The 26,147-nt window shown below is 41.3% G+C and overlaps 1 long non-coding RNA gene across 2 annotated transcripts in view; it reads left to right on the top strand.

Annotated features, from left to right (window-relative positions):
• The window catches only part of LOC108403037 (uncharacterized), a 119,245-nt gene that overhangs the window by 45,096 nt on the left and 48,002 nt on the right, over positions 1-26,147 (top strand). For both annotated transcript variants that reach the window (XR_005059246.2, XR_005059245.2), the window contains exons 4-5: positions 13,680-13,932; positions 20,018-20,120. This is a non-coding gene — a long non-coding RNA (uncharacterized lncRNA). The remainder of the gene's footprint in view (positions 1-13,679; positions 13,933-20,017; positions 20,121-26,147) is intronic.

Below are 26,147 nucleotides of genomic sequence, written 5' to 3'. Positions count from 1 at the left end.
TAGACAGATTTTAAGAAAAATAAATACTAGATGTTTAATCTTATTCCTAGTAAGAGAAATGTGTTTAAGGCATGAATTTTATCATACCAAATTAGCAAAAGCACAGAAATTAAATAATATGTTCTGTCAAAAGTCCACAGAACCAGGGACTCCCCTGTGTTTCTGGTAGGAGTGCAAATTCTTACGAATCCAATGGAGGGTAATTTGGAAATACCTATCAGAATTGAACAAATACACATTTCATGCACACGAAACTACACAGGTAAAGCAATTTTTGCAGTACTGTTCCTAATAGCAAAAGATTGGAAACAACTTAATATTCATCTTTAGTGGCCAAGTTAAATATATTGCGTATTCCATATAAACAAATGCAGTTTAAAATAAAAATGAGAAATCTGTTCTATAGACTGACATAGAAATAAAATATTTCTGGGAATATAAAGTGAAGATGCATGAAACAGAATAGTATACACAGCATTCTATCTTCTGGTGGGTGACAGGAATGAGGGGAAATAAGAATATACTTGAATTTGCTTATAAGTTCAGAAATACATGTTGGAAAGACAAGAAACATTTATTATGGCTACTTGAGATCAGAGATGGCAACTAGGGTCTGCTCAGATGTTAAATAAGCTGAACAAGGGACAATCTAGTAAATATGTAAATCATGTAAATGTATTACTTAATCAAATAAGTTAAAATACATCAAATATAGTAATATACATGTGATAAATATTATAACTGGGACATAGCAAGTACCAGGGAAATGGTGATAATGGGATATTCAGTGACGTCCACATGGTAGGAAAGTTTGCAGAGATAAAATCCTAATAATATAAATATTAGGTCTAGGATGTTGAGCAGAAATCCACCAGGGAGACAGGGTGGCAGAAATGCATTCAGTCATTCAAGCCGAATCAAAACTGTATGTAGACATGTCCAGGTTGGTGGGGGCTGAAGGTTTTCCAGCCTGACTCTGCCTGTGAATCTGGTGAACAAGTCGTCCTAAGTCTCTCCATAATGAAACAAGTAGAAAGTCTACATGGTTTTAGAAATATGTCTTTTCGGGTGCATTTTTTTTGTGAGACCAATATCAAAATAAGACAGAAAAAGTCATATCTTCATTTATATGCAAATTATTTTATTAGTGCTTCAATGTTCAGATTTTGTCTATACAATTAACAAAGTGAACCACTCATTACTATGAAATGTGCTGACTACTTTTCCCAGGAGTGTGATAAATCTAGGGCTGAACAATCTTTATTTTCCCTCTTGGTTCCCTCTGCGATGATTGACAAGGATTTGACAAATGATGGAGCCAGTTCCAAAGCACGGAATCATCTTCCATTTCTCATCTTTCAAATTCTATGCATGGTATCTCACTGAATCCCACCCGTCCCCTTTCTGAAAAACCATTTTATCATCCTTTCTACTTTTGTACGTTCCCATTGCTACCAACTTACTTTGCACCTCCACAGCTCCCATTCTGACCCTTCTCTCATTTTTATCTGCATTAAGAATTTCCTATTGCATTTTCCTCTCTCAGGTTTCTTCATCCTCTAATTTGAGGACATTGTCATAGGAAATTGTAAGGAAGATTTATGGAGTTACTACGCGTAAGTAATTTTGAGGCATATACTGACCTATTGAGGCACTTTTTGAATTTTTTTCCAGGACACATTCTCTTTCTTGTGGCCAATATAAGCTCATTAACTTGGACTTTACCAATTAGAAATGTGTTAAAATGCAGGTGAGGTAGAGCAAAAGTTCTTTCTGTATTTCTTATATAGAACATTTTACCAAGCAAATTAACAGTATCACCAAGACTGCTTGGGTAATTTCTAAGCTATTTAAGAGAACAAATTGTTTTCAAGCATTGGTAGGCAGTGTAGAAGAATCTATTTACATTTAAATTATTTGCTAATTACAAATCATTATTAGCTATTAACTAAGAAAAGTCACTTAAAGACAACTAAGAAGCAACAGTTCGTTAGACTTGTTCTAATTATGGGGACTGCAGAATAATAAAACTGCGGTTAATAATAGTTCATAATCCACATTTCTGTTCATCAGTTAAAATACACCTACTCTCATTTTCACCAGGTCAAATGCTTGTGGTTTTACTGGACCTGCAAAATGTCTCAGGACAAAGTAATTCATATACAAGGAAAGCTGATAAATAGTATTAACTCAGGAAATGAGATACTTCAAGGTTGCTCCCCAGCTAGGCACATTCCCTGGATTTTTTAAAGCTTAAAATGAAGACAGTAGAACAACACAGTCCCAGAAAAGACAGCTACAGGGGAAGCAAGGATAAGCATTTGTTTTCACTTTGAAAATGAACTCACTGCCAACAGGTTTTGGGCTCCTGCACCAGTCTTTCCAGAATTACACAAAGATTTCAGAACAGACGAGAAACAATGACCAAAATTACCTTTGATTTAGCGCATAGTTCCTCAAGTCTGGACAGACAAACATTAAAATAGGTACCTGGTCATGTGCCATGGAGGGCAAATTAGAGGAGGAGAGGAACTCGTTTCCTATCCTGTAATTCCATGCAGACAGGTGTCAGCCCAGCTGATTCCAGTGGGGTGCAGTATTATAGTCTCCATGTCATGAAAAAAAAAACATAGAACGTGGGTAAAATCCTGGTTCTGACGCACTTAATCCATGGGTCATGCTTGCCTTCTAGAACTGGTGGAAAATCATGAGAGGTAGTTGCTTATCTAAGTGATCTGCAGTCTATGTAGTACTCCCTGGAAGTAGGTGGCATCATTTCTAGCTGCTAGTGAACACGACTAAACACATAGACTGAGATTGACAAGCCAGTTGATAGGACTTGGAAAGGATCTTCTCGAGTGGTTGCATAAAGTAAAAGACATGAAAAAAGAAAGCAACATTATAGGAAAACTGTGTGCACATCATATCAAACAAAGTTTTTGTGCCAATATCTTTATATGAATTTGTGTGGAGTCAGCAGGATGGGTGAAGATGGCAGCACAGACCCGTGACTGCCAGTGTTTAGCTTCTGGGTAGAGTCGGGGGTTCACAGGCCTTTAATATATTCTTAAAACAAACAAATAGCACGATGCAGAAATCTGTCATAAAAGAAGAATCTCAGGATTCATTCATCTCTGTGTGCCTGACAGGCCCTTAAGAGATTAGCAAATTATTCAAAGAAGGTGTTTTTACTTTTAACAACTGTCAACTAAGTTCAATAAAATCTTTAGTGTCTTGTCAACTTTCAATAAAGCATTCGAATTTCTTGAGCTCTTTGATTCTTCTGCTAGAGCCCATATTTCTCCAAGTCCCCCCAGATACACTAGCATTTTAGTCGCTTGGCAATATGTCTTCACTGTGGCACTGTAAGTATCTCCCTCATGGATGTTCTAAGTGTGTGTCTGAAGGTTTTGGTCCCAGCCTGGTTCTTCAGTATGAAAATAAAACACCCTATGAATTCAGTCAGTTTGATAAAAAAAAAAAAACTCTTTAATGAAGTAATGAGTTAAGCCAGTGATTTTAAGTAATTTAGCAAACAACTGCTTGAACAACAAATTTTTATAAAACCTTCAATGGGTTCTGTTGACAGAGAGAGTGTTATGTTATTCAGCCTATTGGCACCCATCTGCCAAGTGCTCCCGCTGGGCATGCAGATGCCTCTGTGATGAGCCGGGCTGACCCGTGAGGAAAAGCCGGAGAGGGAGCAGTGCCCTCCATGGTGGTGCCCAGACTGAGGGAGGCCCCGTGGGTTTCCTGCCTGGCCCAGCACCCTACCCAAGCCTGGTGAGTCTGTCTGGCTGCAACTCCAATCACACACCCATGGGGCGAGACACTGTGGGGAAGCACTTGGAAGTCTGAAGGGAAGACCCACAATGCCACAGGGACAGGCGGGTCCAGCAGTGCATGGCTGCATGAGGGCACGCATGGCTATGAGGACAGGAGGGAACAGCTTGTACTAAGTGAGGGGACAGAGATTGTGTGTTCCAGTGGGGACGGGACAGACCACATGCTTTGCTGACAAGAATCATTCTTGTGCAGCCAACGCCCCAAGGAACAAACCTTGGTCAGAGGTGTCTGCCCCTCCAGTAAGATGTTCCCATGGATAGGTGGACCATTTTCCTCCTTTTTGCTACAGATTGCATGGCACCACAGCCATGACCATTAAAATAGTTGGGAATCTAGCTCAATTTAAGAGGTGACAAAATGATTTTTGAAACATTTATTTCAGGTGCTTGTGCAAAATATAAGGTATTCTTCTATATTCACTTTTAACGAAATACAATGCTAATCTCATTCTAACAAGTGGCCAGGATGATAATTTTTAGGACACCGGCCTATTGAAATATTGCAAAACAGCACTAAAAGGTAGGAAGAAATATGAAACAAACAATACCCCATCTGGTTGTCTGTACTATCACCATGTAGAAGAGGGGACACAGTGTAGGACCCTGCCAAGCCCTGGGCCAAGACGGAAAGTTGTTGTTAGGGTGTCCAGCTGAGCTGTTGAGCCTGCTGCCTGGCTTGGCTGACGCTTTAAAAATTCCCTGCCAAAGGTTTATAATGAAGAAATAATAATAAAAGAATGCTTATGGCATTTCCTTCTTGAAGTTTGTGATGCACAAACTCATGAAAGGCTCTGGGAAATCCTACTGAAAGTAGCCCACTAAATTTTACTTAATCCAAACTTCTTCTAAACCCGTCTGCTATGGAATCCTAATGTGGAGAAACATGTACCACATTTCCATGAAACCACTTTTCATTGCAATGCATTTTGGGAGATGCCGGTCTATACCTGGGAAATCTGTATCCCTGCTGTGGTAGTGAGGAGATGCGGGAGGACGGAGAGGCAGAGACCCAGGCCTCCAGGGGCGGATGTGGGAGAACCGGCGGGTGAAACAGGGCTGTCAGTTTTGCTGAAGGTCAAATGGTTTATTTTAGCACTTGGAAAGCAGGGTATGTGTAAATGTCTATGTAAGTTTAAGAAATTACTGGGAGTAATTCTATAAGTAGAGGAGACTTTTAAAAAATATGAAATGTTCTTCTTAATTTTTCTGGAAAGTCTAAGAATATCTTTAGAGAGTTGATTCAGAGAGAAATCTTCATTTTTCTTCTAGAGAACTTCCCTTGGAGCCGTGCGTCAGTGGGGGCATTTCTGTTTAGTGCCCCCTCCCAGCCTGAGTTCTCTTGCCTTACTGACCTGTCCTCTTCGGGGAGGGGTCGTCCACGGTAATGAGGGTGGGTGAGGGCATCCTGGCCCCACACAGAGCGCTGGGAGCGCCAGCACAGCTGTCAAACACTCCATTTTGGCACCTTCTCTGGCTCTTCTGTGCTCATGTAAGTCCCTGAATAGAATGCAAAAGGGGTAGATGGGGGTAGATGGTCCGCATATTTCTGGGGTAGTTGCTTCATTCCAAAGCAGAGAGTTAATGTCAAGGCTCTTCTTGAAACTCAGGGAAAAAAAGAAACTGATGGGAGAATGTGTCTTACTGTATAATGTTGTAAATATTTAATATTACTAATGTGTACTTATGAATCACACAGTAACATGCCAGAAAACATTTGCTTGTTTTTTATTTTCCCAAGATTTATTTCCCTAAAATACAAGTGTTGGATGTAACAATTATGAAGGGGGAAGAAAGAATGAGAGAGAGAGAGAGAGAGAGAGAGGGGTGGGGGGTGGTTTTCTTTTTATTAATTTACAGTAATTATTTGCCATGAGAAAATCATTCGTATTCTAACTCAGAGAGGGAACAACTGAGATTGTTCTCCCTGGAAGCAAAGCTTTTATGTACTTAATAACAAAAAATTTGTGTCTCCCATAGAACCAAAAGTGATCTGAGGGTCTATTGCAAAGAAAAACTTCCCCACAAGCTTTCTGACATTGGAAGATCTCTATCCTGGATCAAACAAACTATATATATATATATATATATATATGAAATAAAAATCTGTCATACTTGCATAGTACTATATGCTTTCACAAAATAATAGTAAAATAATAGCTATAATGAACATGAATATGATTTAGTACAGGCAACACTGACAGATGGTAAATACACACTGGGTGAAAATCAGCTGATAATATATCATCATACTTACAAATGAATGCATAGACTTCCCGCCCCTCCTGCCGTGCTGCTAATTTTGCTGGTGTTAACTCTCTAAAGCATCCATTCCACACATCAATCAGTCCAATTTGCCCTTATTTCTAAGGCTCTTTCACTTGCACACCTGTCTGAAGGTATTAATTGAGAATCACAAAGGACATCTTTGTTTCTTGAAACATGATTTAATGAGATAATGAGAATGATGGGCAAAACTGCATTAGGATTTAAATGGTCAGCTGAGCACCCCCAGAAGGGGATCCACTCTGCTGTGACCCTGCTGTCAAAGGTGGCAGCATTGGACTCTGGGGTCCTTAAGAGTCCAAGGGCTCCTTTAAAATAATGATGCTCATAGTCACATGGCTGGAAAACCAAACATCATGGACAGTGTGGGTCTGGGAAGGCAGTCCAGAAGCACGTTGTCACACTGTCTTTCCTGAGATAGAGGGGCTATCTTGTCGTGAAACTGACCTCATAGGCAGCTGAAGGTCATGGCCCTCCACACTCTCCATCCAAACAATGTCTAGGACTGGTCTTCTCAACAGACAGATGGGAAACGACAGTCGTTAAATGCCCTTCCAGCTATGCTTCTTTATTCCTTCCATCACCAGAATGGGAATTTTCTTGCCCATACATGGGCCTTTCTTATTAAGTGGGTATCTGTTGCCTGGTGGTTCAGAACCCACCCTTGAGAATACTTGAGTTGGAGGCATGCCTTCTTTACAATACTTCTGTAAAAGCTTGGGAAAGTTATTTTTCCTCTCTAAACTTATTTCTCCTCTGCAAAACATGGATAAAAGTATTACCTATTTTATGAGGATTAATGAAAACAAAATTCATTCAAATTATTAAGCACATGCTGGTATGTGAAAACTAATTTGAAGACTCGCGGTAATTGTAATCTGAACTGGATTTGAAGAAAATGTGACAGTAATTGTACTGGCAGAAGTGTACAGTCCTGTGTCCTCCAATGGAAGGTCCACGTCTGAACCACTAACAAGGCCAGAAGATCCTGAAAAGAGGAGACAAACAAAAGAAACTCAAAACTGCTCTCTATCCATAGATCACAAGTACTCCATCTCTATTATTTATATACAATGATAAGAATGTCATTGATTTCTTTATTAATTTCACATATAAATAAGGAATAATAGATTTTGTACTTATTTACCCAAAAAGTTATAAAATGCTTTTCTTAGTCCGAGTTTTTTCATTGGTCCCAACATAAACAAAATGGAAATGAGGAACTTTAAAGACTAAGACATGGATTTTATCGAATTACAATGTAAAGTCATTTGCATCTCTCTGGGAAGTAAGGCTGTCCTCTCAGAGTTCTTTGTGGCACAAGGACACATACAAAGGCCATTACGACACATAAATTATATACAGTATTTTTTCACTTACAATTTGGTCCATGAAAAGTGTCCATAATATGCTCAGTGATGCCTAATTTGGTGTTTTAAAGCAATAGATAATTTCAGGTTTAGCTCATCTTAGCCATTGGAATCCTATGTTGTGTAACTTTTCAGCTAGAAAGAAACCACTAGTCTTATTATATAAACAAATGAAAGAATTAAAACCACCACGAGAGCTCAGTACTTTCTTCCCAATTCTCTAAACGCACCAACAGCCAGTGCCTTTCAGTCACCGAGTCACGTGCCACTGGGCCTTCCTCCACGTCACCCCAAGGGCATCAGGGCATCAGGGCTCTGCTGTTGGAGAGCCGGCTGAGTCCAGGTCTAGAGCTCGGATCTCACGAGTGACCTTGACCACCGTGGGATTCCATGACTTCGCTGTGCTCTTTGCCCTTTGAAGCCTGAATAATATTTTACAACTAAAGGAATAGGTACGCATACGGGCCTTTCCTCCAGTTTGAGCTTCTGTCCTGCCCTGGGTGTCTGTGACCTCTGCCCCTGACCCACTACCTACTTTCTGGGGTACTGGGCAGAGAGAATGCCGGAATGGAGGGAATGTACCAAACCACAGAGGTCGTTTTCTGTTTAAAGGAGTTTGTAAGAGAGCCTAGGAAATATGAAACCCATTGAGGTTCTGCCCAGGGAAAGGACACCCCGTCTGCCTGAGGCTCTCTTGCTTAATCCACGGAAAAAGATTCAATCAGACAAGTTGTTGAGTTTAAGGTCAAACTGAAATTCTTTTCCCACCTCCTTTCATTTTTTCCAAGCCAAACATTTCATTGGCTCTAATGAAGAAAGCATAGAAGTTTATCCTTATTTGCCCCAGAAACCCTGTTATTTTCATCTTAAATAACCACTCTCTGTGCTTGGAGCTTTTCACCCACTACCGAGTGAGGTTTCACTGAATCTGCTGTCCTATGGTTTGTCTCAATTTGTACCCTTTAAGTTCACAGATACACAGGCCAATGTGTTTAATTTTGCTGACCCAGCGTAATCAGCAGCAATACCCCACCTTTAAGGTTTCTACGCAGCTCAGACGTTAAAATTCATCCATCTTTGTAGCATGACTCCTGTAAAGATTGTCTGTAAATATGATCTCAATTGTATTTTCTTTCATTTTTCTCTTTCACCTATTTTGACTAGGTCTTTGCACAAATTAACAAATAATATTCACTCATGTAAAAGTCACCAATGATGTCCATCTTACAAAATCCAATAGTCATAAATGTAAAATCTGCACCTATAAAACTTCTAGGAGAAATAGCGAAGAAAACTTCTCTGAACTTGAGTTTGCCAGGCAAAGAATTCTTAGGTATGATAGGAAACTTAATTCGTGAAAAAGTTGTTACACTGGGCTTTATCAAACTTAAAAACTTCTGCATTTTGAAACAACTGTTGAGAGATTGAAAAGACAAGCCACCACAGACGGGGAGAAAATATTTACAGAGCTCATATCTGATAAAAGCCTGGTGTGCAGAATTCATAACTCAATAATAAGGAAACAAACAACCCAATTAAAATCCAGGCAAACTATCTGATCAGAGAGGTCTCCAGCAAAATGATGGGGGGGTCAGGTACGTACTCGAAAAGACGGTCAGTATCATTGGTCACAAGGGAAATGGGAATTAAAGCACTAGTGATACACCACCTTTTAGAATGAGTAAAATTAAAAGAAAAGAAACTGTACAGCAAATAGGACTTTCATGTATTTCTGGTAGATATAAAAAACATGGGTCAGTGACTTTAGAAAATAGTTCAGATGTTTTTTACAAAATTAAACAATTGCTGTATGGACCAGCCTCCTAGGCATTTACCAGAATGAAATGACAACCTATTTTCATGCACACACATATTCTATGTGAATATTTATAGTGGATTCATTTGTGATCTCCAAGAACTGGAACCAGCCCTCGGCAGGGGATGGATGAACAAACTGTGGCTTTTCATGAAAAAAACAAATTCATGTAGCCGCAGAATGAGTTTCAAATGCTTTGAGCTCAACGTAAGTACCAGATTATAAAAGCTGCCCACAATTCTATATATGTGACATTCTTGCAAACATAGAGGAAGTATGGGAAGGTATTTACTCAAAAGAGGCCCTGGGCATTTCGGCTTTCAACAAAAAGTTCAATGTCAGGAGTATGGTGGTAATAACACTCCTGAGTGTATTTCTCAAATCCTACAGCACCATACTCCAAAAAGTGTGAATCTTACTGCATGTAAATTACGTCTTATTTTCAAAAACAGGACAAAGAAGCCCACGGAGAGTTGCTTCCTAATGGTCCGCCACTGATTGCCACTTGTAAATTGTGCAGTGGTCAATTTTGGGGCTGCACCTTCCCTGAACTCCCAATAGCATTGGACAAGCGCAGCCCTTCCCTCCCTTCCTGAATCACACTGTTTTAAGTTTGGTTTCCCAGGCCACATACTTCCCCATTTTTCCTACTGCTCCGCAGTTTCGTTGCCGGCCTATAATTCCCCAACTCACCTGTCACCCTTGAGCCCCCCACTCGCGCCCTCTAGGCACGCGGGCCTCCTGGCTCTTCAGACCCGCCAAGTGCCCTTCCTCCGCAGGGCCTCCGCGCTGGGGAGTCTGTTAACGCGGAGCCTGGGTCTCTGCAAGCCTCCTTCTCAGTCTTCAGGTTTCCACCCAACATTCGTCCCTGGAGGAGGCCTTTCTGGCCATCCTATCCAAACTCTGCCCCCTCTCCCAGCACTCCCCTGGGATTGCTCTGTTTTTGCCCTCCATGTGGACACGTATGCTTCAGGAGAGAGGGGTTTCCTCTAGCTCCTTGCTGTTTGTCCGGTGCCCAGGCCAGGGCCCAGCCCGCAGGAGCTCCCAGCCAACACGCACGCACACACCGTCTTCTTTCCTTTACTACTTGCTGTGCAATTCCCCCTGCCCCTTCAGTCATCCAAAAATAAGTCAATGATAGACTGAACTGCATGAAATTGTCAATATGTGATCATTTTGGTTCTACAAAATGGCAATTGCATGTGGTTCAAATTAACACTATTGTATCAGAGAAACAAAATAAAAACCTTTGAATGTGCCAGTGGCACACAGATTAAAATAATAAAGGTGCTGGGGAGGTGAGGTCAAGCGTCATGGACAAAGTATGATTCCACATAAATGAATCCTGGCCCCGCCATTGTGAGGCGTCGGCCTTCCCGTGGACGTCCGTGAGCCAGCAGACAGGATACCTGCTTCCCGAGTGATAAGAGGAAATGAGTGGCGTTCCCCCTGCAGCTGTGAAACCATCACCCAGCGACTGTAACAGTGGAGACCAACCCCACTTCAAAAATCAGTGTTCGCTCTTGAAGTCTTGTTTAAGTAAAACATGTGCCGCCTTTGACGAAGCAGCCCAGGGACGCGCATGACACCACAATGACATCACAGACAGTATCACTGCACGCTCTGCTGAGCCAGAGAAAAGATTTTTTCATTTTTCTTTCCAGCACACCTGCTATTATTACATTTAAGAAGGGCCAAAAAGGAATGATTTTTTCCCCTTTTCCTTACAACTGAAACATTTAATCCCATGGTATTTGCACATTATACTTAATTGCAAATGGTTATCAACAGCATAAATCTTATATTAGTATGCTAGCTTCAATGAGATGTTTGTGTTTCCAAACTTTAATAATGCAGATGGTTTCATGCTGAATAATGTTTATTTTTCAATATTTTCAGCTGCTTTTACCTGTATAAGTTTTCTGACTCAAAGTTTCTCCAGCTTTTAGGAATAATAGACCTGTCAATGTCTAAAGCCTATGAACCTGAGACTTGATGGAGTTGATACCCATATTGTGGATTCACCAGTTGAGCATAAGACTAGAGATTTTCTTCTTTATTCCTTTCCTTTATCTTCTTCCATTGGCTAATGGAGTTCATAAGCAACTGTATTCTCTGAGTAAACTCAAAACCTGATGTTTATGCTTTTGAAAATACGGCAATAATTAAATTTACTTTTCTAATAACTCAATTTGTCCACACAATTGTCAGACTCTGCTGGGTCAATGAACGAAACAAATGGCCTCTTATTAGGAAGATGTTATTAACTGCTGGGCATTGTATGAACAAAGAATCATTAATGGCAAGAGAATCAATTCCCTCAAAAGGAGAGGGACACCTTTGCCTGTGAAAGCAAGTAAGGGGTTCCTCGAACATATATAATAAATACCTAAAATTTCATATCATGTGCTTGTTTTCACTAGGCAGATTTGAAAACTCCTGGCAAAATCAGTGCATTGCTTAAAAAATTTCACCATGAAAGCTTTGTTAAAGAATGGCAAAGAAGTTAATATAATGCATGTTTTCAAATATAGGTTAACTAATTTGAAGTCCGTAAAGCTAACATGTTTACATTTGTATATGTACATATGACAGACAGCATATATAGAATGTGTGCATGGGTGTGTGTGGGTGTGCATGTGGGTGTCACGAAGGGAGAAAGCTGCAAATGTCAGGGGCATGGCCTAAAAGATCAAGAACAAATAATAAGGGGTAAATAGGATAATTATGTCTGCTGGGGAGAAAAAACAATGCAGACATCATCTTACTTGTCCCTCATATTCGATAGATGTTTGCCTGACTGGGGCTCGGAGGAGTATGCATTTTAACTCGCAGATTTATTTTCCTGAGCTTTCAAACTACATAGGTTTTGTTGAATAACGATTCAAAAAAATCAGGATGATGGTTTAATAAAGTAGATGCTAAACACATGTTCATAAGAGAGGAAAGATAAAGAATTTAAGGTTTTTTTATGGCAATTATTAGATTTTTATTGCATACTTCGATTCCCATTTTCCCGGGGTGGGGGTCTATGTATGAAACGAAGACACTCTCTCCTGTTCTCTGCGTCTAATCATTGTGCATTAACTCAGGCTTTTGAATTTGTCAGATGTTGCCTATTTTGTTGTAAAATATACCTTCCTTGATTCTTAAATCTAAGAATGGTTCTCAATGCTGGCTGCATAATACCATCACCTGAGAAGCTTTTAAATCAAATTGATGTTTGCATCCCTCTACAGGTCTATTAAATCAGAATTTCTGAGGGGTAAGACCTGGAAAGTAGTACTTACATAAATACCCATTTTAATTGAAGTAAGAGATGCATATAGAAGGATGCAGCTCTCATAAATGTATGGCTTAGGGACTTACCACACAATGAACTCACCTGTGTAGCCACCACTCCGCTGAAGGGAACATGGCCAGCATCCTAGAAATTCCATTCATACTCCTCCTAAGTAGGCATCGTACTTTTTAAACATTCCTCAGCACATTGTGATGTACAGCCAAGGATGAGAACCACTCTAACTGCTGTTTTCTATACCACTTTCTCAATTTTGATTGCGTTGTGAGGAATGGAAAATGAGTAATTAAACACATACTCTGTGTTGGTGACTGCACAAACACAATCTTATTTTATCTTAAAAATAACCATTTAGAATAGTTAGCATTACATCCTTTTGTTACAAAAAGGGAAGCAGAGGCTGAAAGAGATGGTATAATTTGTGCCATTCGGAAGGGGACAGTAGAATGTAAACCCAGGTCAGTTTAGGGGTTACAAGTCAGCCTGGGCTTTGAATACCAGCTCCGCTGACCTCCTAAAGACATTATTCAGTGAATTGGTTTGGTTTTCTTATCAGTAAAATTGTCTAACTCATCTTCTTACTACAGGGATCACATGTACATGGCCGGACATGGTGCCTTGCAACTCTTATGGCTAATTTTGATCTTGTATCTGATTCCAGACCCAACTTTTCCCACTTCTGCATTTTCTAAAAAGCTAAAAATGAAGAAGCCACTTCATGACTCCTTCCGGTTGATGAATTCTGTGATTCAGCTTAATTTCTATGAGAAGTCTATTTCAATACATGTATTATGGTGCTTCCCCAAATTCTGAAAATGGGGTGGACTGTATGTTTATTCCACTTTCAGATGAACAGTTAGACGCATTGATTTAATTTAGAGGGACTTCATCTGAAAAAATGTCCAGATGTTGAAGAAAACCTATTAAAATATTAATTAGAAATGAAACTAACATGCTGTTTTATAATAAATTTATCTGACATTTCTTCCCTTTTAAGGGGGACAGATGGTAGGTAGCTAGATGCATAGATAGGAAGAACTATATATCTTTATCTTCGTACCCAGGTAAGGAAACAGGGTTATCAACACAAACCATGGCCTTCCTCTCCTGGCCCCCTGAGACTGAGTCTGTACCACCTTACAAATGGTTAGAAGGCCAAGAGACACCGTGGATGAGGAAATGGCGTTGCATCATCGCTGTCCTTCCGAGTCAGCAAACACAAGCTGCACACGGCCGACTGCTTCCGTCTGCGCCGCATCCCTTTGCCTTGCGAGATGACAGCACTGGGGAATTTCCACTGATTGTGGGATGTGCACTGTGAGTAAGCTACTTCCTAACTAGATCATTTCCCTCACTTGACATTCTCTTAACTGTGAACCATGTCGCTCTAGGAAAAGAGAGAAGAAAGAATTGGGGGTGGTTAATGCTCTTTTTTTTGCGTGTATTTATCCTTCCATGTGGTATGTGGAGAGGTAAGGATGAAGAGCTTGCTTAAACTTCTCCCAGGTGGACCCAGAGTGTGCCCCAGGAATGCCGTGCCCAAAGCAGTATACCCACGGAAAGCGCCCTGGCTGACTGTCGGCAGCGCTGCCGGACACCCGACCCTGGCGCCTGAGTCGGTCGGTCCTCGAGGCTGCGGCTGCCTCTCCAGTAAAACCGTATCCCGGTGCGACTGGACGTTGGGAGGATGACAAAAACCGAGGGGTCTCAGGACTCTCTTGCTGTTGCTGTTCGCTTGGCCCCAAAGCTTTAGGTCTATGTCTGTGTCAAGGCAGGAATTGCCCCAGCGGGCCAGTCGGAGATGGACAACACAGCTCGCCGTGGTACTGGGCACAGGGCTACCTAACGGTGGCCACGCCCGCCGGCGCAGAGCTGCCAGCAGTTCCCACTCTGATGCATTTCCCTGGACCTGCTCGCCCTTCTGGTTCTCACGTTGTTATTACTTTAATCTAGTAGGTGAAATCCTAGAAAAGTTCATACCAAGGACCTACTCTTAATATTAATATTACATATTATTAAAATATTAAATATTTTCTATTATGGTAGACTAAAGTCTCAAACAAGCAACTGACAAAGCATTGAATGGGGGTTTACAGGACTAATGAAAACTTCCTATTTGAGCCACTCTGTCATTTTCAGAACACACTCAAATTGTACTAAATTATTACAAAGGGTGCCCTGTAAAGAGTCCTCCTTCCACAGAGGAGGATGGAGAGTAAGAATGGAGATGTAGAAGCCGTTGAGAAAGGATGCAGTGGTTTGCAAATGTAAGCGGTTAATAGTTGCTGCTATTTGCAAGACATCGTAATTCCGTATATAAAATGTGTAATGATAAGGGCTTTAGCATGATAACAAAGTTTTCAGTCGTTTTCATGAATCTTACATTACAGTAACCCTGTGAGGTGAATGTGGGACTCAATTTAGGATTTAACCTTGCCCAGTTTTGGTAATTTCAGTTCCCGGGGTATATAGTCTCCTATTGGACAAAGATCAAGTTTGGTGAGCCATTTGAGAACCAGATGATTATACTGTTCTTTGGAGTTAGAAAATCTGTTATCAACCATACAGATCAGTGTTCATCAAGGTCAGTGGCGTATATCAGCCTAAGGCAGACTTTCTCAGCGGTGGCACTGTTGACGTTTTGGGCTGGGTGACTATTTGTACAGAGCTGTCCTCCACAGTGCAGATGTTTAGCAACTTCTCCAAACTCTGCCCATGGCGGACACCAGCAACCCCCTCATTTGCGGTGATCACAGATGTCTCCAGACACTGCCGAGTGTCCTTGGGGAGGAAAATGACCCCAGTGGGGACCATTTCCTAGTGTGTCATCACTCCTCAGCGACTTTACGGTGGGCTTTCTATAACAATTCCATAATAATCTAACTCTCTCCTAAAAGTCACACTTAGTATTAGCATATTAAAGATTCTGAGGAGTCTTATCGCAAAGAACCACTTTCCTCTTGTTTAATTTAGCATCTCCCAAATATTTTGACTATGGAATCATCTGTATCTCCATAATTGCTCTTACAAATTTCTGCACTATGTTACAGACACATGAAAATTCTGGTGAAACTAAATGTTTACACAGGCACTTTATTCACTTAGAAGTTCTTAAAGCTTCAGAGTTTTTATTAAATGCGATGTATTTATACACCTTCAAGTTAAAAACAAAGTCCTTTATAATAATAACAACAGTCACATCAACCAATGTAAACTAACAAAGTTTTTATAGCATATAATGGTTAACAAAATTACTTGGCAGGTGTGAAATAATATGTATTGGTCTCTGCACCCAGTTTCTGGCACAGAGCTCCTAAAACCTGTGTAATTTCCTAAGGGATAAGAACACCAGGGATGTATTTTGTTCTAATATAGGCTTACCCTGCCACGGATAGTGTTCCTTAAAAGCTTTAGTAAATCAACATGGCAAAGAGTGAAGGGGCAGTTATCACTCATTTGCATGGAAATTTTTTGAGTGCACCCAGACCCAAAAAATAACTTCTTAGGCTTTTCTGATACCTGAGGACACATCTTGTTAATGGACATACCACATAAATCGAGATAAAGCCCAGATGCTCACACAGTTCCAAGCTGTGGCGGTTTGATACCGAGAGGATAGGCGTAGTTCAGGGTGTGTGCTGCCTCTGTGACAGCTCACTGTAAAACAAGCACTGAATGTTATTTTTGATTTTCACATTTTTCATAAAAGGGAAAATCCTCAGGCTTCTTTCAGTTAGCAGAAGCACGTACCAGTGTAGGCATCTGCAAAAGTAAAGCGGCATAATGCAAACTTCTGAGAAATGGGGCGTATCTGTACTTGGTCCTTGACCCTGACTCCTAACCCAGAGCTCCTGACTATTCCTGATTTCCTGGGTGATAGGAGTGCCCTTCGATCTTCTGAGGCACCTCTTGGTGGGCTCCTGATAGCTTCAGGACAGGGCCTGTCACCAAAAGACCAAACCACTGTCAGAAGCCTGTAGCTTTAGCCCCACCTGCCATCTTCATGGAAGGACAAAGGGGCTGGAAGCTGGGTCTATGATCCATCGTGCCCAAATGACGAGTTCTTCTAAAAATTTTTAAAATCTATGGGCTTCAAAGAGCTCCCTGGCTGGTAACCAGGGGGAGGTGCTGGGAGAGGGGCACCCAGACAGAGCTTGGGGTCTCCACACCCTCCCACATACCTTGCTCTACGTGTCTCCTCACTTGGACATTCAGGATATGTCTCTGTTATATCTGTTATAATAAACCAGTCAACATAAGTGTTTCCCTGAGTCTTTGAGCCACTCCAGCAAATTATTGAACCCAAGCAGGGGGTTATGGGAACCCCAAGTTATAGTCAGAACTACAGGTGACTGGGGTTTGCAACTGGCATTTGTCGGGGAAATCTTGTGGGGCTGCACACCTACCTTGTGGGATCTGATGCTAACTCTAGGAATTTAGTGTCAGAATTGAATTGCACTAGAGGACACCAGCTTGTGTCAGAGAATTGCTGATGTGTGAAAAACCCACACCTCCAGCATTAGAGTGAAGCATGGCAGAGAGGTGGGAGTAAAGGGGAAACACACAAGAATGTTCTTTCCTTCCACAGCAGGCACTCAGCATTTCCTTCTCAGGGTGACTTACTAGTGTGCTTGCTATGGGGAGCAGAAATACAAGGCACATCCTCAGATTTCCCTTCCTAGGTCATGTCTACATGGTGTAGAAGTAGCTGTTTCAGCACAGCCTGCCCCCACAGGGCACCAGCCATGCGGCTGACAGGGTCCCACCCCACTGATCCACCTCCAGAGCTGGTCACTTCATCAGCTTAAACCTTCTCACATGCAGGACGGCTGGCCCAGTAACAGCCACCCAGTCAGACCTGAACTTCTAGCGTGTGGTTTCACATGACCCTCTTGGGAGGCCACACCTGCCTTGAGCTGGTCTCGGCAGAGAAGCGTCTCTGACTTCAGTGGGTGTGTAGGGAACGTGCTCAGCGGAGGCTCAGGTGAGCAGAAAGGAGGCCTTGACAGCTGGTGCTTTTTTGCGATGTCGGCACGTGGAAAGCTTACCTGCACAGAAAGTCAACACACGGAGGACAGGCCGGAAAAGCGCACGCTAGGAAATGTGGAGCCCCATTAGAACTGCCTGAGCCAGGGCCACGATCCGGTGCTCACCATCGTCTAGTATCTCCTTTCCTGTCCCGCCCACCTGTGGGTCTCTCTCAGTTGCAACAGAAGCCATTCTTAGTGACACGCCTGAAACAGACACAGTGATAAGTGACAGCATTTCAGAGAGTAGTGATAGCAGCAGAAAGCAAGATTGTTTGGTTTAAGATTGTTTTATACATTTCAAGCCACCATGTATTTATAAATTCCTAACTTAGGTGTGTCTATGCTTGGTTGCTGATACGGATTCTAAAGCAGAATGAAAACAAATTCCAAGTGATTCGGTTAGACATGATTAGTAAGGTAACTAAAGGAGTTCTACAGACCAGCTAACTGCCAGAGGTAAAAAAAAAAAAAAATCTGGGGTGAATGTCATGGTAGTAGCTTCCTACAAGTGGAAAAGTTAAGGTAAATACAGAATTTAGCATGTAATACAGTGTGATGGCATTTGGTAAATTCATCTGAAGCACTAAGAAAAATAAGATATCAGCTACATTGTATTTGACAAATTATCCTGCTTAATTATTTAATTTACTGTGGAGAAGTTAGAATTGGGGAAAAGATTGAAATCAGTGCAAATATTTTTCCCACTACTCCATAAATAGATTCTTACAAGAATTGTTCCTCTTTCAATTCTGTATCTAAGATCTAGTTCATGTAAGAAACAAACATCTATTATTTCTGCAGCTAAAAATTATTCTGACTTTTCTAGCTTTCTGTTCTTCAAAGTCCAGACACAGAGTAGAGGATAACAAAGGGTGCTTCTTTAAATATTGTTGCATACCAGTGCCATTCAAGGAAATGACCAAGGTGTCACTGTCTTATCTCAGAATCAGTCACTAACTCACCCTGCAGGAGCCACGGACTAGCAGCTACCAGGAGGTCCTGTCTAAGGCGGTTGGAGTGGATTCCAAACAATTCCGAGCCCATCCTCATTGCCGTAGGTAGTAGCCTTACTTATGAGATAAAAACAAAACAAAACAATAACCTCAAGTAAAAGAGAATCTGTTGACATGGCTACTTTCTAATGGAATTTCCAAAGATACGGGTGTTCCTGGATGCATAATATACCTAGAGACCCCAACAATAATAACTTGGGGGTCTTTATTGTATAACTTGCTATGCCAACAGTATGACCCAGATACTCTCCACTTGCGTACTTTAAATGAGTGTTCTATGAAAAATAGTTTCCTTACCCTTTCTTTTACATTTTTTTCTTCATCTAATCACTCTGCTTACTCATAGTTTCTGTTACCTCATACCTTTGGCAAAGTCCATCTTTGTCTTTCCAGGCTGACTTCTATAATATTTAACTTTTGTTCCTGTTGCTAAATGACTCATTCCCATAGAATTTCCCAGTTCAAAAGAATCCCACTCCCTGAGCTCATCTTCTGGGAGCCAGACCACGTCACAGTTTCCTCACCAGCTTCGGTCCTGCCTGCCCTCCATCCCAGCGTTCTACCTCTCGGTCCTACTGGGGGTGGCCGAGGAGGTGCAAAACTATGCAGTTAGGTTTTTGTGAGGCAGTTTATCTTGGCAAGGCATGTATCCATGATGCACAGGTATTTTACGTGTCCAATATAGTTTAGCTCTTGCTAACCAGTAGAGAAAACTGCCTGCATCTTAGCCACACAATTTCAAAGTCACCCCACCTAGCACATGCCATCTCATATATTGCAAATACAGCCAAATCCCACAAACAAGATGCTGTTAATCTTATGTCGGCTCCATTGCTGCCTCCAGAAGTGATGTCAGTGGGTCATGTCAAAAATTGCTTGATGATCTCGGAGTCTACTTGGTAAAGGGCAAGTACTTCCAAGAGTATTTAGGATGTGGAAGGTTACCTTTATTTTAAGTAATACCATTTTTGAGAACTTGCTGTGAGAAGAAACCTTCACTGTTCAGTAGCTGGAGTTATGGACCATTGATTTGTTCTGGTCCAGAGCATGTATTTCATTTCCTAGAACAGTTCACTGACCGTGAAACATGTGCTTCTCATGGTGCGACTACAGGGCCACTTATTTTGGGATGGGAAGAAACTCAACAGGATGAGTAAGTCCAAGGAGACATCCTGGTCTCACTCCTTTTGCAGTGAGGAGTCTAGATTCCCCCGTCCACCAGAGCCTCACATCACTGCTTCACCAGCTGAGTCACAGACACTGTACAGCCTCAGCCAGTTCCAATTACCCACCATCTCCGCATGCTTGCACCTCATTCTGGTACAAATTTATATTTTACTTAAAGTCTTTTTGTTACAGAAAGAGAGCTTCCCTTGTGAATATATGCGCCCGCACCTGGACCTGGGCGTTGACAGGAACTGAAGCAGGAATGGGATCCTGCTGTTCCGTCTGTGTCTGTCAGGTAAATGAGATGGCACTTTCATTCTCTTTTCTCTGACTTTATATTCTCTTAGAGCTCCAGGTGGCCAAATTCTCTGCCTTGAGACCCCAGCACTGACCTCTTTCTCTGTGTTTCTTTTGAGCTCCACAATGGCTACCAATTGCTTGATTCTCCCTGTGTCTCTCAATTAAAATCCCAGAGAAAAAAATGTATTGGCTTAGTTAACATATTACAGGTTCTGCACAGCTAAGTGGGTTGACTCCCCTTGGCCAATACCATTCCTGTTCTTTTAGGAGGGGTAGGGGGACACTTGATTACTTTACACAAGCTGTCCCTTCCTCAGTGACTGTGCACAGAGACCTTCACTGAGAAGGTTCTGCATGCACAGAAGTTTCTATGAATAAATAACAGAATATAAAAGCTTAAGAGGAAAGCAAACCTTATTCCTCAGGGCATGGCACTGCCCATCATACTTGGAAGACCCCAACAAAACTTCATATTTAGTGGTATCAGCTTGGTAGCTTGAAATTGTCCAAGGTGAGAGTATTTGCTCCATAGTAAATCTCAAACACTACCAACCAGAGCTTCCCGTCTCTTAGGCATCAGACCCCCATCACCCTACAGCTGGTTTACAAACACTTTACTACTTCTGACCCAGTAATTTCAGGAAAAAACTCCTATTGGTATTGGCCAGGAACCTATTTCTGAAACTATTACTGTGGTTAGAGAACAAGTCAGACAGACTGACCAGACCTAAGTCATCACGGAGCTGGGGTGTTGCTTGGCCCCATTGGAACTGCAAAGACAGAAGTGGTTTCAAAGTAAAATAGAAGTTGCTAGAAGAAAGATTTATGAATAATGAGCATGTAAAAATCACAAGGCAAGACTCTTGCAGAATCTGAGATGTACTTCAAGCCAGAGAACAAAAGGGCGCAGGGTAAGCAGGAAGGTCATGAAAGACTGCGGGACACCAGGGGATTGTGCTGATATTACTACTCTATTTTGCTAACCTAAAATAGAAATCCTTATTAAACTTAGCGTCACTCATCACAACTTTTCCAAAGTAAAATAAACATTTAGTATATGTAAGAGAATATAAGAATATTCAAGCTTTTCCCCCCTCTACAGACTTAGAAAAGAAGAATGACACCTTTTGTATTTTATGACCATCGTTTAGTGTAATTCAGCTTGTAATTACAAATAGTGAACTCACTATCATAATCATTTGGACATTTCCTCAGATGCCCCAAAGTCAGGCTTTGTATATTTGTGTGTATATGTGTGTCTAACTAAAGAGAAAACAGAGCAGCATTTAATGGTTGTGGCCTGCTCACATCCACACAGTAAGGCCTGTGGTTTTGCCCCAACCGATGCGAGCTCACACAGCCACATTTCTTGTTAAAGTCAGAGTAACATAGAAGCAATGACCAACACTGCTTATAGGTTTCCTATGAATACAATTGCAATAAGCAGATCAGCTTGACCATATCAACTACTCCCACTGATATACTGAGATGTAAAATCTAAAAGCCAGTAACAGCATCTTGGCAGCATTCATTTGTTCCAGCTGATGCTCAGTGTCACCAAGACTCACAAGTTCCAAGGTGTGGGTAATATTGCAATATTTCCAGAATCTCTCACATGGCTTTAGTGCATCTCCATATCAATAGGTGTTTCCAAGGGGTGGAGAGGAGTGGTCCACCTACATATCACTAGGTGATTACAAGGGTGAGTGAGGGTTTATCTGGACCAGAGAGGTTGGGTGGAGCTCTCTTCTGCTGCAGCCTGGTCAAGAGAGACATGGGACAACTGCTTGTAAGAAATAAATGGGTTTCTTAACTTTATTTCTCCCTTTGACTGATTTCAGTTTCAAAGGTATTTTTGCCCTGGGATTTTCCCCACAGAGTGACACAAGGGCTCACATGTGATACAACCACTCGACTTCACCTTCTCTATGTTTTCATGAAGCACTGAAAGCACAGATAGAAGGCAGCTTACTTGCCACCCCCACACCCCACAAAGGACCCATAAAGTCCATAGCCTAGGACTCTCCTTCAGCAGAACCAAGAATTTGTTTGCTCGGCTACCGTAGTGTCGGGGCAGATGGAAGTAAAGATACGGAAAACTCTCATATTTTACAAATTTGGCCCTCAAATATACCTAAACAAAACTTGGATTTTCCCAATCCTTTTTATTATATATCCCAGTAAAAATGCAAGTGTAAAATCCAAGGCACCGCCTGTGCATTAGGGATAGTAAATAATAATCCGGTGTGAATCCTTCCTCTTTGATTGTTGATCAAGACCGTTTGACAGGAGAAGGATGAAGATGTCCACCACATGTGTTAATAAAAATTCACCAACTCCAGAAAAAGGATTAAAGATGGCGGCATGAGAGGAGAGACAGAGGCTTCCTCCTAAAACTGGATACAATTAGAAAATATAGTTGGCACAACTAATCCTGAGAGAGCAAAAGGAAAGAGGACGCGTCAGACTGCACACACCTGGAGAAAACAGCAGACCTCACCGAACGGGGTAACGTACCAGAGCTGTGGCTCCACAGGACCCGAGCCCCTCCCCAACCCCAGCTCACCGGCGGGAAGAAGACAAACGGAGCAGGGAGAGAGTGGAAGGCCTGGAACTGCTGAATACCTGGCTCTGGAGATTTGTGCTGGGAGCACAAACCTGCATTTCATGGTGCTTTCATGAGACTCGCATGACTACCGGGTTGGAAAGTTAATATAGGCAGAGTTCCTGGGGAGACTGGGATTCCAGCTGCTTGTGGAAAGCAGGGATCCATATCTGGCTGCTCTGGGACAAAAACTTATACCTGTGTGCCCGGCCCCCTGGCTCAGGCAGTGGAGACAGGCAGAGCAGCCAGAAGGCGGGGAACAGCTCTTTCCTCCCGGCAGGCACCAATACTGCTGCCCTGCGCCCCCCGACATTGCTTCAGGGGCTGAGCAGCTCCAGAGACTACAGCTTCTGGACACTAGAGGGCGCCATATACAAACATGAAACACCAAAGGAACCTTGTCCAGAGTAAAATTGTTAATACAACTCCCAAGAAAGATTTAAATGATATGGACATCATAACTCTTCCTAAAAGGGAGTTTAAAATAAAAATCATCAACATCCTAATGGAGGTACGGAAAGACATCCAAGAACTCAGGAATGAATTCAGGTCAGAGATCTAATCGTTAAAGAGCACAATGGAGGGTATTAAAAGCAGGTTGGATATGGTGGAGGAGACGATAAATGAAATAGAAAATAGAGAAGAGGAATGCAAAGAAGCTGAGGCAAAGAGAGAAAAAAGGATCTCTAAAAATGAAAGAATATTGAGAGAACTGTGTGACCAATCCAAGCGGAACAATATTCGCATTATAGGGATACCAGAAGAAGAAGAGAGAGAAAAAGGGATAGAAAGTGTCTTTGAGGAGGTAGTTGCTGAAAACTTCCCCAATCTGGGGAAGGACATAGTCTGTCAGGATATGGAGACCCACAGATCCCCCTACACAAGGGACCCAAGGAAGACAACAGCAAGACACATAGTAATTAAAATGGAAAAGATCAAGGATAAGGACAGACTGTTAAAAGCAGCCAGAGGCAGAAATAAGATCACATACAAAGGAAAGCCCATCAGGCTAACATCAGACTTCTCAGCAGAAACCTTACAGGCCAGAAGGGAGTGGCATGATGTATTTAATGCCATGAAGCAGAAGGGCCTGGAACCAAGATTACTTTATCCAGTGAGGTTATCATTTAAATTTGAAGGAGGGGTTAAACAATTTCCAGATAAGCAAAAGCTGAGAGAGTTTACCTCCCACAAACCATCTCTGCAGTCTATATTGGAGGGACTGCTATAGATGGAAGTGTTCCTAGGGTTGGATAGCTGTCACCAGAGGTAGTAAAATCATGGTAGGGAGGGTGGAGCACCTGATTGTGAGGCAAATGCAAAATTAAATTGACTATCCCCAAAGCCAATCAAGGGATAGAGAAAAAGTATAGAATCTGATACCTAATATATAAAGAATGAAGGAGGAAGAAAAAGAAGGAGAAATAAAAAGGAACTTTTAGATTGTGTTTGTAACAGCATACTAAGTGAGTTAAGTTAGACTCTTAGATAGTAAGGAAAGTACACTGGAACCTTTGGTAACCATGAATCTAAAGCCTGAAATGGCAATAAGTACATACCTATCAATAATCACCATAAATGTAAATGGACTGAATGCACCAATCAAAAGACATAGAGTCACTGAATGGATAAAAAAACAAGACCCATCTATATGCTGCTTACAAGAGACTCACCTCAAACCCAAAGACATGCACAGACTAAAAGTCAAGGGATGGAAAAAGATATTTCATGCAAACAATAAGGAGAAAAAACCAGGTGTTGCAGTACTAGTATCAGACAAAATAGACTTCAAAACAAAGAAAGTAACAAGAGATAAAGAAGGACATTACATACTGATGAAGGGGTCAATCCAACAAGAGGATATAACCATTATAAATATATATGCACCCAACACAGGAGCACCAGCATATGTGAAACAAATACTAACAGAACTAAAGGCGGAAATAGAATGCAATGCATTCAATTTAGGAGACTTCAACACACCACTCACTCCAAAGGACAGATCCACCAGACAGAAAATAAGTAAGGACCCAGAGGCACTGAACAACACACTAGAACAGATGGACCTAACAGACATCTATAGAACTCTACACCCAAAAGCAACAGGATACACATTCTTCTCAAGTGCACATGGAACATTCTCCAGAATAGACCACATACTAGGCCACAAAAACAGCTTCAGTAAATTCAAAAACACTGAAATCCTACAAACCAACTTTTCAGACCACAAAGGTATAAAACTAGAAATAAAATTGTACCAAGAAAGCAAAAAGGCTCCCAAACACATGGAGGCTTAACAACACGCTTCTAAATAGTCAATGGATGAATGACCAAATTAAAATGGAGATCCAGCAATATATGGAAATAAATGACAATAACACAAAGCCCCAACTTCTGTGGGATGCAGCAAAAGCACTCTTAAGAAGAAAGTATATAGCAATCCAGGCATATTTAAAGAAGGAAGAACAATCCCAAATGAATAGTCTAATGTCACAATTATCGAAATTGGAAAAAGAAGAACAAATGAGGCCTAAGGTCAGCACATGGAGGGAAATAATAAAGATCAGAGAAGAAATAAATAAAATTGAGAAGAATAAAACAATAGAAAAAATCAATGAAACCAAGAGCTGGTTCTTCGAGAAAATAAACAAAATAGATAAGCCTCTAGCCAGACTTATTAAGAGAAAAAGAGAGTCAACACACATCAACAGAATCAGAAATGAGAAAGGAAAAATCACAACAAACCCCACAGAAATACAAAGAATTATTAGAGACTACTGTTAAAACCTATATGCTAAGAAGCTGGAAAACCTAGAAGAATGGACAACTTCCTAGAAAAATACAACTTCCCAAAACTGACCAAGGAAGAAACACAAAATCTAAACAAACCAATTACCAGCAAAGAAATTGAAGTGGTAATCAAAAAACTACCCAAGAAAAAAACCCCTGGACCAGATGGATTTAACTTGGAATTTTATCAGACATACAGAGAAGATATAATACCCATTCTCCTTAAAGTTTTCCAAAAAATAGAAGAGGAAGGAATACTCCCAAACTCATTCTATGAAGCCAACATCACCCTAATACCAAAACCAGGCAAAGACCCCACCAAAAAAGAAAATTACGGACCAATATCCCTGATGAACGTAGATGCAAAAATACTCAATAAAATATTAGCAAACTGAATTCAAAAATATATCAAAAGGATCATACACCATGACCAAGTGGGATTCATCCCAGGGATGCAAGGATGGTACAACATTCGAAAATCCATCAACATCATCCACCACATCAACAAAAAGAAAGACAAAAACCACATGATCATCTCCATAGATGCTGAAAAAGCATTCAATAAAATTCAACATCCATTCATTATAAAAACTCTCAGCAAAATGGGAATAGAGGGCAAGTACCTCA

Source organism: Manis javanica, chromosome 16 (assembly GCF_040802235.1).
Source record: "Manis javanica isolate MJ-LG chromosome 16, MJ_LKY, whole genome shotgun sequence".
NCBI classification, from domain to species: domain Eukaryota; kingdom Metazoa; phylum Chordata; class Mammalia; order Pholidota; family Manidae; genus Manis; species Manis javanica.
The sequence above is the reverse complement of the archived record's forward strand: the minus strand, read 5'-3'. Positions and strand labels throughout refer to the sequence as shown.